The sequence below is a fragment of the Pongo abelii genome, chromosome 7, assembly GCF_028885655.2.
Source record: "Pongo abelii isolate AG06213 chromosome 7, NHGRI_mPonAbe1-v2.0_pri, whole genome shotgun sequence".
Lineage (NCBI taxonomy): Eukaryota > Metazoa > Chordata > Mammalia > Primates > Hominidae > Pongo > Pongo abelii.
The window spans coordinates 89,957,327-89,975,726 of NC_071992.2; the positions used below are offsets into that span (position 1 = coordinate 89,957,327).

General features: G+C 35.7%; 1 protein-coding gene across 1 annotated transcript in view; it reads left to right on the forward strand.

Annotated features, from left to right (window-relative positions):
- Positions 1-3,064: 3,064 nt before the first annotated feature.
- PI15 (peptidase inhibitor 15) overlaps positions 3,065-18,400 on the forward strand; it is a 67,280-nt gene continuing 51,944 nt past the window's right edge. The window contains exon 1 of the mRNA XM_054561779.2: positions 3,065-4,047. The gene's annotated coding sequence lies outside the window, so the exon portion shown is untranslated. The remainder of the gene's footprint in view (positions 4,048-18,400) is intronic.

The window sequence follows — 18,400 nt, forward strand, 5'->3', positions numbered from 1 at the left end:
CATTTCTCCCAGTTGTGAACAACCAAAATTGTCTTCAGAAATTGCCAAATATCTTGATGTGAAGGTGGGGGCAATACTACACTCAGTTGAAAATCTCTGCTTTAACTATAAGAACTTTACCACATGAAGAGGGATATATGATTTGCTTAATTGTAATTACAGAAAAAGTGTATGCAAAAGACTTGGGCTGGGCATGGTGACTCATGCCTGTAATCCCAGCAGTTTGGGAAGCTGAGGAGGGCAGATTGCTTGAGTCCAGGAGTTCAAGACCAGCCTGGGCAACATGGCAAAACCCGTCTCTACTAAAAATGCAAATAATTAGCTGGGTGTGGTGTTGCATGCCTGTAGTCCCAGCTATCTGGGAGGCTGAGGTGGGAGGATCACCTGAGCCCAGGAGATAGAGGCTGCAGTGAGCCATGATCAAACCACTGCACTCCAGCCTGGGGCACAGAATTAGGCCCTGTCTCAAAAAAAAAAAAAAGATGCACAAGTTGTAAAAATTAAGTGATGCAAGTCATTATTCAATAGAAGAGGATGTGGTCGGAAGTGTTCATTCATATCTTACTACAACCATGAAAATCTAATAACTACTCAAGTCCAAAATTATCTCTCATTTCAACCTCATAGGAAATCACTTAATTTGACAGTAATAAAGAAGTGTTTTACTCAAATTTCCTATATGTATCTCACCAAATAGGCAGTATTTCCTAGGATGTTATACGAATCCTAAAGCTCTGCTAGAGGGTTAGAGGACTGACAATTTGTTGAACACAGAGTTGTGATTGTAAGGTGTGGCAGGCAGTCTTCAAGATGTCTTCCAAGATCCCATGTTGACTTGGGAAACTAATCAGACTTCCATGAAGATGAGGAAACTCTTAATGTTCTTTGGACATCTCTCTCTCTCTCTCTTTTTTTTTTTTTTGCTTGTAGGGAATGAGATGGTAAATGAGTGACACAGGACATAGAAATATCATCATCCTAAGGAGGATGCTACAGTTGTTAAAATATCCTCTCCCTTATCCTCACCACTAATGCAATCTGATTATGACATGCACCTCTCTGGATATTTGTTGTGATTGGGAGATATCAGATTTTAATAAAGAGATTGCCATCCCTTAATATTATCAGGGACAAAGTTTATTATATATTGAGAATTAAGAATGTATAGGTCTGAAAGTTTAGCCTATTTTGTGCCATCTATGATGACATATTAAATTGTTACAGAAAGGAAATGATTCATATACTACAGAAGAAGGACAAAAGAGTTACTGGTTGCCCAATTGAGAGAACTAAAAACCAGGAGCATTTTAATTTTTTTTATTATTTTTGGCCATTCCTGGAAGTATTTCTCCTCAGGGGCAACATTTTCTCCCTGAAATAACAAGAGTAACAATGCTGGCTTCTTGCTTAATTGTGTCTAATACATTCAGTAAATTTATTCTTCCAAGAAAAAGTCAGGAAGGTAGAAACTTTAGTGCTACCATCAGAGCATGTCCAATTATACTGACGAGGAAAAAAATGTTACATTTCAAGACTTAATCTTTGTGTTGATTGGCCAAAGGCCATTAGAATAAACCAGAAAGGTATATGTAATTTCTAGATACTAACTTTGCACTCGTACGTTGAATTTAAAATGGAGAGATTACAAAAAGAACAAAAGCAATTGGCTCAAAAGTAATGAGACTTTTAGGTCTCCAAAGCATAGAAGAAATATGAAGTGTTAGAAAAGTGTATAAAAAGACCTGTAATACCAGTCAAGTATGGAGATATCAGTTGTTGTGGCAAATATTTTGCTTTGTTAATGGGCCAATTCTTATCAAACTGTTCCACAAGGCTAGAAAAATCTTGTACTAATGTCTTCCTCTCCAATTTGAAAAGTTGCATAAAACACTTAACCTCTTATTACTAAAATAAACTGGCAAGAGCTTTCACACTTCCTGAATGATACAGTGTACTCTATAGCTGAAATAGATCAGACCAGGTTCCTGGCAGAAAGGATAATCCCTAAATGCCGTTTGTACTGCTACTGGAAGGTGGGGATTAGTTCCTAACCTTTACCCGAGACACATGCTGGGGTGATGTTACCATAATAATTATGGAATTATTGCTTAAAATCAAATCACTATTGTGGACATTTAAGTCATGATTCTGTGTTACTAGGAAACCAAACTAGTGAAGAAAATAGTTCTTTATACTTGCTAAAGAAAGAATACTGTTTTTGTTTTGACAGCCAATGGCAGAAAAATTCAATGTAATTGAGCCACACAGACTGTACTATTGTAACTTAATCAATTGGTCCAGTGGGAGAGAGAAAAAGCCAATTCTATAAAGCAACAGAATTGACAGTTTAAAAAATGGAATTGACTTGCTCATTAACTGGATTGACTAAATGGACTTTTTTTTTTCCCATTGTGTGAATGGTTTTTAAAATCAAAGACTATAATATAGGGAGCCATGAGAAACAACATTTTACAAAGGGGTCATTTAAGCAATGAAATAATGCTTATTCTCCTGGTATCCAGCTGACCAAACATCTTTTGCTTTGGAATCATACTGGTGGTGAGCTCACTTAAGTCATGGCAGGAGAAGGGAAAGAAACAAACAAAAATTAAATGGAAATCTACCAGGGAAGATTTTATATGTTTTGGGCTGTTTAACTTCTCCAGTTATCTTCTAGGGTGAATCTTGGACATTTTACAAAGCAATAACAATAATAATTTTGAGCTCCTACTATAAACCAAGTTATCTGCTATGTGAAATATTTATGCATATTATTAAATGTTATTCTATCAACAACAGTTAGGTGAACATTATTATTCTGACTTTACAGATAAAGAACATGAGGCTCAGAAGGTTAGTTTGCCCAAGTTCAACAACCAGTAACAGAGCTGAGACTCAATACGAGATATATTTCATTGTACAAACGATACTGCCTTGACACAGCTGTTTTAATATATCTATATGAATATATATGCACACATTTACATATATAGAGATATATGAATATATGTAAATATTTGTATGTTTATGTATATATTTATTATCTACATCTTTTTGGCACAATTAACTAAAGCAGGTGAACATGTAGCTCTAATGCTAACTGTTCATATGATCTTTTTGTGTCTTTGGCTTTGATTTCTTCAGGTTTCAAAATTGGAACCACTTGTCACCAAATAATGTTTAAAACTATTTGAGATTATTGGCTTAGAGTAGCTGTCAAATCCTAGGACATGGCAAGGTCAAGGGGAAATACACCCCAGGAGAGAGAACAAGTTCCAAAAGCTGAGAAAAGAGGTTGAGGAGGTTGTGCATACTTTTCCAGTCTCAGCAGAACCTTTTGAGTAGCGAGAGAAAAGATAAGTAAGTACGTTCTTCTGCTTTGCTCTGCATTGTTTAGTAATAACAAAACAGAGTTTCATGACAAAAGATCTTTTTTGCTCCATCTTTCTTCCCTTTCTCTTCCAATTTTTTGAAGGCACCAGTATCTTGGAAACCAGTCAATGAAACTCAAAGGGCCTACTTGAAAATAAATGGCTACAGTCATGAATTGCATGCAAGGAGAGTCCGTGAATGTGTTTATTTACAATGATGCTTTCTAAAACATGAGAAATAAATTCTTTACACCGGGACCACGGAGGAACTCTGTTTTCTGAAAGCAAGCAGTCCTAATGCTTGTCTTTATTTCCCTATTCTCGGTTGAGATGAAATTCAGACACTTGGGGGCTTGGGAAAATCCAGCATGTGGTTTGTTTCAATGCATTCTCTTCTAGAATTCTGTTGCCAGCTTGTAGAACAGCCCCTTTTCCCCCCCTCCTGCATCCCCTTCCCATGCTTGCACCCTGTGGCCAGAGAGCCGAATACTATGAGTCAAGAGTATTTTCAATAGAAATACCAGGAAAATGCTGTTTCTAATGGCATAGAAAAAGCAAACAGAATGAAAGCCAACGTCGTGGGAATCTTAAACCCAGACCTCTGAAGAAGGAAGGTATAAGTACAGTCGAGTACAGTAGGAAGAACGTTCCTGCTTTCCAACAGGGAAAATCAAAAGTAATGTTTCTTGTCACATTTTGTATTTTTCAAGTGAATACCTCCAGAGGAACTTATCAGAAATTATATTGTAAGCACATTATGAGTAAGCACATGAATGTTTTAACTTCTTTGTTCAAAAAATAGTTACTAATTGCATACTAATGTGTGAAGCAATTTTGAAGGTATACTCACTCCTTTCTGAGGAGAATTATGTAGAATTATCACATCATATTGTCACTATCTGTGCATACATGCGACTCTTCCGTCAGATAAGGCCTCTCTCCAGTCAAGGGAGGGCACATTTCACTTTTCTGTAACTCCAGGCATGTTCAGTGGTTTAGAAGCCTCAGATTCCAGGGACTTACCATCATGTTGGAGAGTTAAACGTTTGTGCTCATAAGCATGCAACTAGTTATGAACTATTGAGCCTTGTCAATAGTGTGGCCAGTCTGTGTTATTACAGTTCAGAGATAGCTGCTGAGTTGGAAATGGGGTGTTGGGGAGGATCAGGAACTGTTCAAAAGGGAGTGATGCGCTGGGCACTCAGAGACAAGTAAGATGTGAGTAGGTAGAGAAAATAATAATAAAAGCCTGAGATAAGGTGCGGGTCTAGGAATGGAAAATTAATCTTGTACTGTGAGATGACCTTTCCTGAAGTTCAAATCTGAGCATGATTTAAAGTAGCATGTTATAGGGAAAACAATAAACAAATGATCATTTAGTTTTATTGTCAGATGGATACAGCTTCTATCTCTGCATTGACTCTTACCAGCAGGCTGCTGCTACCTTAGGTCCGCTGCTTAAAGTCAGTGAGACTGATGTCTCTGGCTATAAAATGAGACTACTGTATTCTGTTAATTTATCTTATCCCTGCTGCCTTGAATATTGCTTTTTCATAGAGAAAGAGGTTAAAATAAATATTTGGTGAATGAATGGCCATCAAAGAAGCACAATTAAATGAAATAACACGGAAGTGCCAAGTACATAGTATACACTCAATGCATATTGGTTCTGTAGCGTCCTCTCTTTTTCTTCCTGTTTAGAAAACTTTATTGCCTTTGCATTGCATGATCTAGCTCCCATTTACATTTCCAAATAAATTTCCCATTATTTTTCTCTAAACAACTTACACTCCTACCAAGTATGTTACTCACTGATACTTGTATATTATCCATAATCTGTTTTAACTTAAACAATTGCCTTTTTCCATATTATTCTTTACTTTCATTTTCATATATTTAAAAACCAGCCCATTCTGCAAGGTCCAGCTCAGATACCAGCTTTATAAAGAATTTCATGTATTCTCTTCTTTCCTTTCTCTAAAATTTCTTTGCTATATCTATACATTTTACTTTGTGGTATGTAACATTTACAATTTTGTGTTATGTTTATTCATTCAACTATTTGTCTTTTCCTCCAGTAAACTTTATGCTTTTTTTATTTTATAACTTTTATTGAGCATTTATTATATTCAAATCACTACATTAAATTGTGTATATGGAAAAGCAAATAAGACACGGTCATTATTCTAAGGGAGTGCTCAGTATATTACACTGGATATGCAAGTCAATAATTACATTTGAAAATATTAAGTCTACTTAATAATATCAACTATTTCACTATACAGGATAAAGAGATGTCAAAAATGGCTTCAAGATGATATGTCATTTTAATTGAGATCCCAGGAAGGACTGGTAATTAGGTTTTTAAGTAATATTATAGATCTACCATCTGAGAAGAATGCATATCCTTGAATTAGACATGTCTTGTTGATACACAGCTACTTTCCATATCTTCAATAATGATTCTTCAACTACTACAACATAGAGTATTTCATAATCCTACAGCACAAGCAAAATGCTCTTTCCCTAATTATCTGCCTCAGATCTAACATTATGGCATAACATTTATGAATGGCGAGATACTTCCTTAAACAAACATTTTCCAATTATGCTGTTTTCCTTTCCTTGATTCAATTACATTTTGTATAACACATCTGGTATTTCCATGTCTTTTTTTTTTTTTGAGATGGAGTCTCACTCTGTCGCCAGGCTGGAGTGCAGTGGCGCAATCTCAGCTCACTGCAATCTCCACCTACTGGTTCCAAGCGATTCTGCTGCCTTAGCCTCCCAAGTAGCTGGGATTACAAGTGTGTGCCACCATGTCCAGCTAATTTTTGTATTTTTAGTAGAGACTGGGTTTCACCATGTTGGCCAGGATGGCCTCGATCTCTTGACCTCATGATCCGCCCCCCTTGGCCTCCCAAAATGCTGGGATTACAGGTGTGAGTCACTGTGCCTAGCCCCTGTCTTCTAATAGAAATCTGTTCCAACTGATTTAAAATTCAGAAAACATGAGCAAGATAAGCTCTGACAACTTTTCTGACTCTCTTGTAGTTGTATAATGTGGTATTGAGAGAGGTTTGAAGAGGTAAGAACTGACAGGTCATTGAAGTGTGTGAAATCTCAGTGAGAAATTGTCTCTTTGAGTCATGATGGACCCAGAGCCTTGTCTGGTCCCCATTGTGTTGTCTCTAAAATCTCCTATGATGTGTTAAGATAGATAGCCTGTCCTTCAGTCTCAGTGTATTTTGAAATATACTTAGTGGAAAAAAAGAATCCTACCATAGCTTTTTATTTTTCCTATACTGAAGTACAAACTTCCAATAGCTCTTTTCTTTCTTTGAAATCAATATTGCTTTTATTTATTTATTTATTTAAATTTTTGTTTATATTTTAATCAACAAATAATACTTGTGTATATTTATTGGGTACATAGTGATTTTTTGATTCATACAGTGCAAAGTTATCAGATTATGGTAGTTAGCATATCCATCATCTCAAACATATACTTTCTAAGAACAGTGTTCAGTTCATAATCATTTTACATGTCCCATTTGGTCAAAGCTAGTATTCTGCAGAGAGCAGAAACTGAGTGTTATTTGAGGAAAAAGTTTCAAGTTCTGATGGAAGTTTAGTTAAGTAGTTGGAAATTTTTTTGACACATGAGATATACATTTGAGAATCTTTTTCAAATAGATAAATAACTGTATTATAAGAGAATGGCTGAATTATCCAATGGGGAGTATTTTAAAAAACTAAAGAAAAATATGGCTGAATTGATACTTTGACGTAATAAACCAGCATGGTGCAGTCATTATTTCTTCTCTCCCATATTCCTACTGAGATATGCAATATGATATAGAATTAGAGGGAACTCTAAATCAGCGCCAGCACTAGAAAGTAGGGCAGCATGCTGCTACCTGTAAGAAATTGAAAATATTGCTGTTGTACTAGAATATTCCCATTATTCTTCAACCATTTTGTGTTCTTTAGGGGCCTCCAGATGAACAGAACCAATAGGATATTTACACATATATACACATATATGCATATATGCATATATGTATGTACATCTGTACAAGTACATATATACACATGCATATGTGCATGTATATGTGTATGTGTATGTTTGTGTGTGTGTATATATACGCATATACATATATATGTGTGTGTGTATATATGGTATATATATTGTATATATGTGTGTGTGTGTGTATATATATATATACACACACACAGAGAGAGAGAGAGAGAGAGAAAGAGAGAGAGAATGAGATTATGGCAATTGATTTGCATGATCAATTGTAGAGGCCAAAAAGTCCCACTATCTGTCATCTGCAAGTGAGAGAAACAGAAATGCCAGTGCTGTAATATAGACTGAGTCTGAAGGCCTGAGAATCAAGTAAGGGGTGGGATGCTGTGGTACAGACTGAGTATCCTTTATCCAAAATGCTTGGGACCGGAAATATTTTAGATTTCAAATTTTTTCAGAATTTGGGATATTTGCATTATACTTACCAATTCATCATCCCAAATCTGAAAATCCCAAAATGAAATGCTCCACTAAGCATTTCCCTTGAGGGTCACGTTAGCACTCAAAATATTTCACATTTTGGAGCAATTGGATTTGAAATTTCAGACGAGGGAAATTCAACCTGTATAAGTCAGAGTCTGAAGGGCCAAGAACCAGCAGTTTCGATGTCCAAAAGCAGAAGATGGATGTCTCAGCTCAAGAAGAGGTAGAATTCACCCTTCCTCTGCCTTTTTGTTCTATTCTGCATATTGCCCACTCACATTTGGTGAGGGAAGATCTTCTTTACTCGATTTACTGATTTAAATGCTAATCTTTTCCAGAAACACAGTCACAGACACACTCAAAAATAATATTTTGCCAGCTGTCTAGTAATTCCTTAGCCCATTCAAGTTGACACATAAAATTAACCATCAGAGAATGAGAGAGAAAAAGATTGATTTATTTTAAAGAATTGGCTTATGCAATTGTATGGGCTGTCAAGTCCAAAATTTGTAGGGCATTTTGGCAGTTTGGAAATTCAGCTAAAAGTTGATGTTTCACTCTTGAGTCCAAAATATTCAGGGCATGCCAGCAGGCTGGAAACTCAGGCACAATTTCTATGTTACAGTTGTGAGGGAGAATGCCTTCATCTTTGGGGAACCTCAGTCTTTGCTCATTATGTCTGCAACTGATTGAATGAGATCCTCCTACTTTATGGAAGGTGATTTGCTTTACTTAAAGTCAACTGATTGTAGATATTAATCATATCTAAAAAAGTACAACCACAGCAGCATCTAGACTGGTGTTTGTTCAAGCACCAGAGCCTTGCCATCTTGACCCATACAATTAACAATCACAAATAGTATTAGATTAATGGAAACCATCTGCCTGGAAGACTGATACATGACCCTGGCACATCTGCAAAAGAATGGGAGTTGAAATGAGCAATGCGCTGGGGATTCACTCTAGGTTAGCGGGCTAAATGTTAGAGATAAGAGTGTCCTGAGAGTTAGGCAGGAGATTCACTCCACATTCTCCATCTGCCCAGCATTGACTCACAGACCTCGTGCCACTCAGCAATGTATAAATGGCGTACAGTGGGCAATTGGCAATTGTGCCAACACTGAGCAGAGACTGATCACTGCAAGAGGCCAGTTTGAAGCAATCCTATTGTATGAGAAGCATATATTGATGATTATGTTTTATTTAGTCATACTTGGAAAAGGAAGCTCATCTGTAATTCTTCAGCATGTAAAGTTTCACAGGAAATATGCTGAGTCATGTTAAGGACTGCTGAAGATTCTAGCCAAAAATGTTCAAGAAGGTACTTCCAGGTTCAGGCCCAAAGAATAAATAATCCATGACGAGCTCCTCCTTGGCGATACAGCACTGGGGAAGGAGAGAAAGTACGGGTGAGAACTGTAGCACAGAGCTTTGGCACTGCGATGCTAGTGGAGTGTCCGAAGGATTTGGCTTCTCATTTTAGAACATGGAAAGTGGATCACCTGTTAGAAATAGTTTTAGAAAACAAACAAAACAATAACAAAATAATAGGACTTTCAACAAGAATATCAATAGAGTTAGATAAAAGGAAAAGTTAGGAGCCTGGACAAGAAATATGAAATACACAGTTACCAAAGGATATGAAACAACAATGAGTCAGGCTAGATGTCATGGAAAATAATACTGATAAATTTCTTTTTCTGGAAAGAAGCACACAAACAAAATAGGATAATAGTGTTAAAGTGATAAGTATAGAGAATTCAAAGATCCAACACACGGACGAAAGAATAGAAACGATGAAACAAAAACAACGAGCTCAGGAATAGTAGAACATTTCTCTAATAATAAGGTGCACCAACTTAGATCCTAAATGCAAATTACACCATGTTTTCAGCCCTAAGGGAGAGAAAATGCCACTGAAACCTGCCTTGAGGCTCTGTCACACCCATGGAAGGGACAGGGTGACATTTGAGATGTCTTCTAAAATGTGTGCATATTCCCAGTGTCAACCTGGGGCAGGAGATGATGGGAGAGATGTTGATTTTAGATGGGATGAGAGGTATATCTCTTCTATTTCCCAAACCTAACCCCTAAGGCCTAGAGATGTTGGTATGTTTCTGGTGGTAGCAGATGAAAGACAAATCAAAGTAAGGAACTCAGGAATGAGATAATCATGGTTAGAATAATTTGAGCATTGAAATAAGCACATAGAGGTAAGTAACAAAATGACCCATTTTAAAAAAAGAAGTTAAATATTTTTAAAAAAGAAATTTGGTCGTATTTACAACTTTAATTGAATTTGGAAAATCTGGTAAAGGAGAGGGGTAAAACAGAATATTGAAACTATACCTTCAATTTAAAATTATTTATATGTTATTGGCCTTGGCATTTAGTTAAACACAGATTTTTAAGAATGTCTTTGAGAAAATTATGCTGCTAGAATTGGATGTCTAATAGCACGCACACATATGCTGAACTCAAAAAAATGACAAAAGAGAAAGAAAACGTTGAAAAGAAGACCATAATACAAAATGACAGATGCAAGAATGAATATAAAAATATAATAGATGAAAGGATCAAAATTTTAAAAGTAAAAGTGTTAATCCCAGCACTTTGGGAGGCTGAGGTGGGTGGGTCATGATGTCAGGAGCTCAAGACCATCCTGGCTAACACAGTGAAACCCTGTCTCTACTAAAAATACAAAAAATTGGCCAGGCGTGGTGGTGGGCACCTGTAGTCCCAGCTACTTGGGAGGCTGATGCAGGGGAATGGTGTGAACCCGGGAGGCAGAGCTGGCAGTGAGCCAAGACCACACCACTGCACTCAAGCCTGGGTGACAGAGCGCGACTCTGTCTCAAAAAAAAAAAAAAAAAAAAAAAAAAGAGGAAAAGTGTTAGATTGTATTAAGTTCATTTCAATGTTATGCTTGCTACTTGAACTAGTTAAATAAACTTGAAATAAACAAAATTAAAACTTTAAGTTAAAAAAGAATAAATGAGCAAGGATATACAAAATAATAAGGAAAAACTAATGTTAGTGAAATAGACGTAAAATACTTTTTATTTCTAAAGGGTAAAACTCTTAAGGAAGACTCGACAATCATGAGACTCAACATTCATGTATCTAGAAGAGCGTAAACATGGACAAATCAAAAGTCATCTGAAATATGAGGAGAAACTAATTCTAATGAAAGATTTTAGAATGTATTTTTAATCTACTACTGATCAAGAAACCCAAAATAGATCCTTCTTCAGTATATTGCAGAAAAAGTAGATGCATGATAACGTAGAAGATGAAAATTTTATTTGGTAAAGTTGATTAATTAATGAATATAACACTTTTCTCACCAAACTGCAAAATTAAAAAAAATGCTTCTGTTGTTCATGAGACATTTACAAAAAGATTACAAAGAAAATCACAATAAACTCTACAAAGCAGTAATGGTACAGGCCACTTGCAGAGATTAGCAAGTGACAACACTGGGAACTTGAGAGAGTGAATTGGGTTTTCTCCCACAATGCTGATATGATTGTAAATCACATGAAACTTTCTGGAAAGCAGTTTGCCAATATCTATCAAGAAGTTTAATTATGGTTTTATCTATTTAAGAGTAATTCCATTTCTAAGAAACCATCATAAAGAAATGTTTTGAAGTATAGATACACACTTTTGCCAAAGTTTTTATTAACATTTTCAGCAATAGAGAAATTATTAAGGTATAATATCTCCATATGATGGCATATTATACAGAAAGTAAAATAGTATTTACCAAGATGTATTAATGACATAGGAAAATAAAAATAATGTAATAAAGTGTGAAAAAACTAGAAATAAAATTATACTTAGTATTATCGGAGAGACAGAGAAAGAGAAAAGAGAGAAAGAGAGTAGCTAAAGAAAGTGCACCTAAAATATTCATCATTACACTTTTGATTGCTATAATCATAGTGACATTTCTTTTTTTGTAATTATCTGTATTTTCACTTTTTTTCAAGATGTCTGTATTTAAAACTATGAAAAAGTAACATAATAATTATTTCTTTACAATGCATAAGCTGTCACTTGAAATTGAATACTTTCATCCCTGTCCTTCAATAATCATAGGTCATTGGCTCCAGGAGCTTCCTGTGGATACCAAAATCTGCAGAAGTTCAAGTTCCTGATATAAAATGACATAGTATTTGCATATAACCTATACAATCCTCCCATATGCTTTAAATCATCTCTAGATTATTTATATCTAGTACAATGGAAATGCTATGTAAATAGTTGTCATTCTGTATTTTATTTGTGTTATTTTCTATTGTGGTATTGCTATTTTTATTGGGGTTTAAAAAATGTTTTTGATGTGAAGTTGGTTGAATCCACGGATATGGAACCTACAGATATAAAAAGGGCTGTCTGCATTGTTAGGGCCTGCACCCTAACATTGTTAGCCACACCATCTTTAAATGCTTCCTGTTTAACTCAGTTTTTCTATAAAGTGTGAAATCATATTGTCTTGTGGTCTTAGAATATTACCAGGTGGAAGCATAGCCATGGAGCAGGCATGTTGGTGGCAGTGGTAATTACCAAGAGACCCTCCGTGGAAAGGAGAGAGTTTGGAGAGAGGGTTTGTGGCCATGTTGTGAACTGATCCTTCTTCCACAGATGCATTCATGAAACGCAGATCAAATCATGCACAACAAGTCTAAAACTCACTAATGGATTCCTTATTGCTCTTAGACCAGAAACAAAATTCCTTTATTCATAAGTTGACCATACTTTCCAATTAGTCCTATATAGTATCATTTTACATCACTGTCTTGGTGAAATTATTGATAGTGTTCCTTTTTACTCCCGAATAGGGTCCATTTGGATAACAAGTTATACATCACTCCATTTCTATGAACTACAAATATTAGGCTCTTTGGCTTCAGTATGCGTCCCTAAGCTCAGTGGTAACTCCACGTTTCTCTTCGGCTACAGCCACTCCAGCCTTCTTTGACACCTTTTCACTTATTAGACTCTGTTCATCAAGCTGTGATTTTTGGTGGGAGGGTGGTTATATTGTGCATTGTTGGAGAGGGTGATGGGGAAACTGAGCACAATAAATGAGCAGGAGAGAATTATTTTTCTTCATTACCTTTGATGGGCTTTGGACACAAGATATGCTGTGCTGTTTGAGTTTGAGGCAAGAGGGGCAGAGTTGCAATGGAAAGCAGAGGGCTCTACATATTTCCTAAATATAGTTATGAAAATTGATAGAGTGTCACCAAGGATCTAGGTGTGTAGATTATGTAGAGAGGAGTAAGCAGGAAGGAATGAAGAAGCCAGGCCCATGGGAAGTGGGAAAACCTACCTAAGAGGCTGGCCCTAATAAGAATGGCAGAATGAGCAATTCCACAAAACACACTGAGTATGAAATATCAGACCTAGTTCAAGCTTCCATGAATATAGGAAACAATCAGCAGTGGTGGGAGATATATTTTTACAAGGCAGACTCATGGAGGCAGCATGCCATACTCAGGGTAATACCTGTGATTCACAGAAAGAGAAACAGGATACAGAATCCAGCCTGCTGGGGAAGGAAGCTGGCAGAACAAGAAACAGTCTGGGCTCAAGAAAAATATTCATTCTGTTACCAGAAAGGGGTCTCAATCCAGATCCCAAGAGACGGTTCTTGGACCTCGCACAACAAAGAATTTGGGGCGAGTCCATAGAGTAAAGTGGAAGCAAATGTATTATGAAAAAAGTAAAGGAATAAAAGAGCGGCTACCCCATAGGCAGAACAGTGGCATGGCCTGCTCAACTGAGTATGCTTGTAGTTATTTCTTGATTATATGCTAAACAAAGCGTGAATTATTCATGAGTTTTCTTGGAAAGGGCTGGCAATTCCCAGAAATGGGGGCTCCTCCCCTTTTTAGACCATATAGAGTAACTTCTGGACATTTCCCTGGCATTTGTAAACTATCATGGTCCTGGTGGGTGTGTCTTTTAGCATACTAAATGCATAATAATTAGTGTATAATGACCAGTGAGGGCAACCAGAGGCCACTTTTGTCACCATCTTGGTTTTGGCCAGCTTCTTTACCGCAATCTGTTTTATCATCAAGGTCTTTGTGACCTGCATCTTGTGCCAACTTCCTATCTCATCCTGTGACTAAGAGTGCCTAACCTCCATGTAATGCAGCCCAGTAGGTCTCAGCCTTATTTAACCCAGCCCCTATTCAAGATGGAGTCCCTCTAGTTCAAACACCTATGACAATCCCTTAAGGAGAATGAGCTTGTCAAGCAGGAGCATGAGGTAGGAACTGTGCCCTTGGTCATAAGTGGATTGGAGAGAAATCATCCAGAATCCTGAGGCTGAAGAATAGAGTTGATATGGGCCACAAGATCTAACTTCAATACTCATTAGATACAGAATATGGGACTTCTGATGTACTCAATGTCGTAGTCTGGAATGCATCTGGGCCCATAGGGAGAACTGAAAAGATCCTACTGAGGGAGCACGGCTGGGCAAAAGTAAAGGAAACAAGGTAGGGGCTGGCAGTGAGGAAAAGGAGAGAAAAGGGGAAAGAGTCCTAGGAAGCTTTTAGATAACAGAAAGTGTTAACAGAGATTTCCCCTTACCTAAAACTAAAAGATCATAACTTGTAGAAACTAAACAATGAAAAAACTGTTTTTGATCCTATATTCCTTTGCTTTATTATTTAAATTAAAGTTCAATTCTATGAATGCAAAACAGAAAGCCCAATCTTTTTCCCAGTATTGTCATAATCATTTTTAAGCACAATATTAGGAGATAGGATTAAGTAAACAGTGTTTTTTTGAACAGATTTTTTTTGCTACTCTGCCTGGGAACAGCTGATATATATGAGGGTCTAGTCTAAAACCCAGTTCAAAAATAATATTTTAGTTGGACCAGATACTCTTATGATTTACACCTAACATCAGCCTTAACTCTGACTAAAAGCCAAATTTTAGTAACAAAAAGAAATCTAGTGTAATTTCCTGGTTCTGAACAGCATTGAAAAGCTCACACAGAGACCAATCCAAAATCCAAGAGAGCTTTCCCATCATGTCATCAGATATCTGTGGGTTGATAAATTCTAGTTCTAACTCTTGAGATCTGTATTTTCCCATGTATATTGCGAATCCACTGGTGATAAGTAAATGAGTTAAAAGAATGAATCATATATCTTTCTTCATTAATCTTTTGTGCATTTTCAGTAATGCTCAAAAGAAGTTGAGAAAGCTAGGTTTTAAAAATATTAAGCAATTAATAGCTTTTCTCATGAGTTTCCTATTTTTCTTGCTTCTTGAGATTTCATGTGGTCTCCTGAAATTCTGAACTCTTGTTACCTATACTTTACATGTTATAGCTTCTCTTTGGTTTTCTCAGAATGTTTTTCCTAATGTCAGGACTTGCTCTTTGAGAGCTTCTGCAACCACCATTCCATTAAATTTTCACATTCAACTTATATACAAGAAGTTACTTGCTGGATGGACTTTCTGTGTGTGTGTGTGGGAAAATCTGAATTCTTTCTTTGGACTGATCCAATTCAGGAGGAAAACATTAATTTTAATTACTTGCATAAACAAGAAATAAGAAAATAAGCCTTTTACATTAAAAAATACAAAAACAAATGTCAAGCTGAATGTAAATTATTTTTGTTTTCATCACGATTTGGATTAGTTATACTACTACATCCATACTACTACATCCTACTTCTATTATGCAAATATTTCAGAATTAAATATATTATATCTCTGTTTTATCATCAAATTAATGAAATGTAAGTTTCTTCCTATTGGAAAAAATGATATTCATCTTAAATTCTGAGGAAATATTGAGGAAAATATTTCTTAGATGGATATAAATTCCTCATGTTGCTTAACTGACTTTGGAATAGGAAGAATTATGCCATTCTTCCAAGCACTTTCAGAATGCAGTGTTGGGAGTCAGTCTAAAAAAAAAATCACATCAATTGAAGAAAAAAAGAGAGGGAAAAGAAATGGAGGGAAGGGTTTAAAGAGCCACTTACAGTGCAAACTTTATTGCTTAAATAATGTAATGGTGATATGATGTATGGGTCTACATTAGTAGAACATCAGTTTAAAAGTAGTGTTAGTCTTCTTTCCATATTTCAGTAGCTTTATTCTCCCCCCCAACCCTTATTATTTCTAATTATTTAGTCATTCAGGTGTGAAAGTGTTTTTGTTGTTGTTGTTGTTTGAGACGGAGTTTCACTCCTGTTGCCCAAGCTGGAGAGCAATGGCGCCATCTCAGTTCACCGCAACCTGTGCCTCCTAGGTTCAAGCGATTCGATTCGCCTGCCTCAGCCTCCCGAGTAGCTGGGATTACAGGCATATGCCCCCATGCCTGGCTAATTTTGTATTTTTAGTAGAGATAGAGTTTCACCATGTTGGTCAGACTTGTCTCGAACTCTCGAACTCAGGTGATCCACCTGCCTTGGTCTCCCAAAGTTCTGGGATTACAGGCATGAGCCATTGTGCCTGGCCAAAAGAATGAAAACATTTATTGGTCAATCATTTATTTTCCTAAGTCATTTATTCCTATAGTCACTGATTGCATTTGTTTAAAAGTCAGTGTTATTTTCTTAATAGAATCTACATAAAAACAACTCACAAATTAATTTGACATATCTAAGTGGCTGCAGTAAGCTTGATTATGTTAATCTCTTGCTAGTGAACTTTACTGAGGTACATTTGGTGGCCTGGCCATTGTGTTTGCTTTTTAGATACTCATCTTATTACTCTTTTCACTTCTGTCAAACAGAATGACCAATTCTTGAAAAGACCTGAGGAGAAAATTTATGTTTTATATAGACTGTATTATAAAGTTAGTGCATTTTTCCCTGCAAATTTTAAGTGTTTTTCCTTAATATTTTATTTGTTATCCCTAGCCCAAATAATCCTGTGAGAAATTTTAGGTCTAGGATAATTGTAAATTTTCCCAGTACTTTATTTATATTTTTATTTATATTTTTTGAAAGCGAGCAACAATTACTTATCAAATGAACAGTTGTCCTTCAACCTTTAGTTTTTCTGGGGGCAGCCAATATACTACTGCTCGGCTAATGCCTATGTCTGTGACCACAAGCAAAAAACCCAATTGGAAAATATAGCTTCCCAATAGTGGAGATTTAGGATTAGCAATGTGCAGAGCTCGATAGATGGTTTGGAATTATTTAGCAGGCAAGGTTCTCATAGTTATCCAAAACATATCAAACAGTCTCTCATTTTGGTCTCAAAAGAGACCTAGCCATCTAAAAAGTTTTCAGTTATACCCAATTCAGCAAAATATAATCTGAAAAACGACTGGACTTGGGGTCAAAAGAACATGGCTGGAATCCCAGCTTCAAATTTATTAGCTTATTTAATATTTGACAAGTTAATTTACCTTTTGAAACCTTAGTACACTGGAGTGTAAATTTAGAATAGCAAATTACCTTAAAGGGTGATTTTCAGGATGGTCTAAGCACATATTAGATGTTCAGTATATGACAGTTCAATCTTAGTCTAATGCCAAGTTGACGTAATGAAAATATCAAATGCAATTGAAAATTGTCAATCTTATTTTTTGTGTATTATATTACTTACTTTGAGTCATCTGAAATATTAAATTTCATTGACATAAATGTATTTGTTTCCAAAGTTAAAATTATTTATATTTGGTTTAAAGAATTAAGAATAGTGAACATTTGTTTTATCTATATCTAAATCCATGGGTTTTAGATAGATAATTATTACTATTGTTTTCAACCTTTCCATTACCATTTCCAGAATTTTAGAAGCTTTTAAGTAATTTTTGTTTCTTGCATCTATGTTGTCAGTAGAAAAAATGGACCAGTATCATTAAGATAATGATGTGATATTATAAAATAAGAATCATGATTTGTCATATTGCTAACACTGGATAGCATTAGGGCAATTCTGTTTACTATGATGGGAAGAAACTTCTCTCATTTTAAAAGAAGATCTTAGAGCCGAGCCTGGATATAAAGTAAATTAGAGAATGTTACTGACTTAATGTCTATATAAATATTGGAATTTTTCTTTTCGCATTTTCTCTCCTCTTCATTCTTTTTCTCAAAAATTTCACTATCTCCCCTCCATAATAAATAAAAAATAAGTGCAGAGAAACTAACAATCAACCCCCAAACATCACCCAACTCCATTCTTCTCTGCCCTAGTCTTTTTACTAATTTCCTATTTTCTTCAATTTTTCAGTAATAAATACATAGGACTTTCTATAATGTACTGACCTTCACAGCATCCACTTTTTTTTTTCATATTCTCTTTATTTCCATTTTTATCTATTCTTTAGGACTTATTCAACTTCGGATCTACATTTTTTTGACTCATTTTCCAAAACTGAATGTTCATTTTCTATTGCTGCTAGGCAATGTCACAGACAAGATTAAGAATTCATTATTTATGTTATCTATGTGTTTACAGTCTGATAGAAAAAATAAAGTACATCACCCAAGGAACCATGTGTATAAAT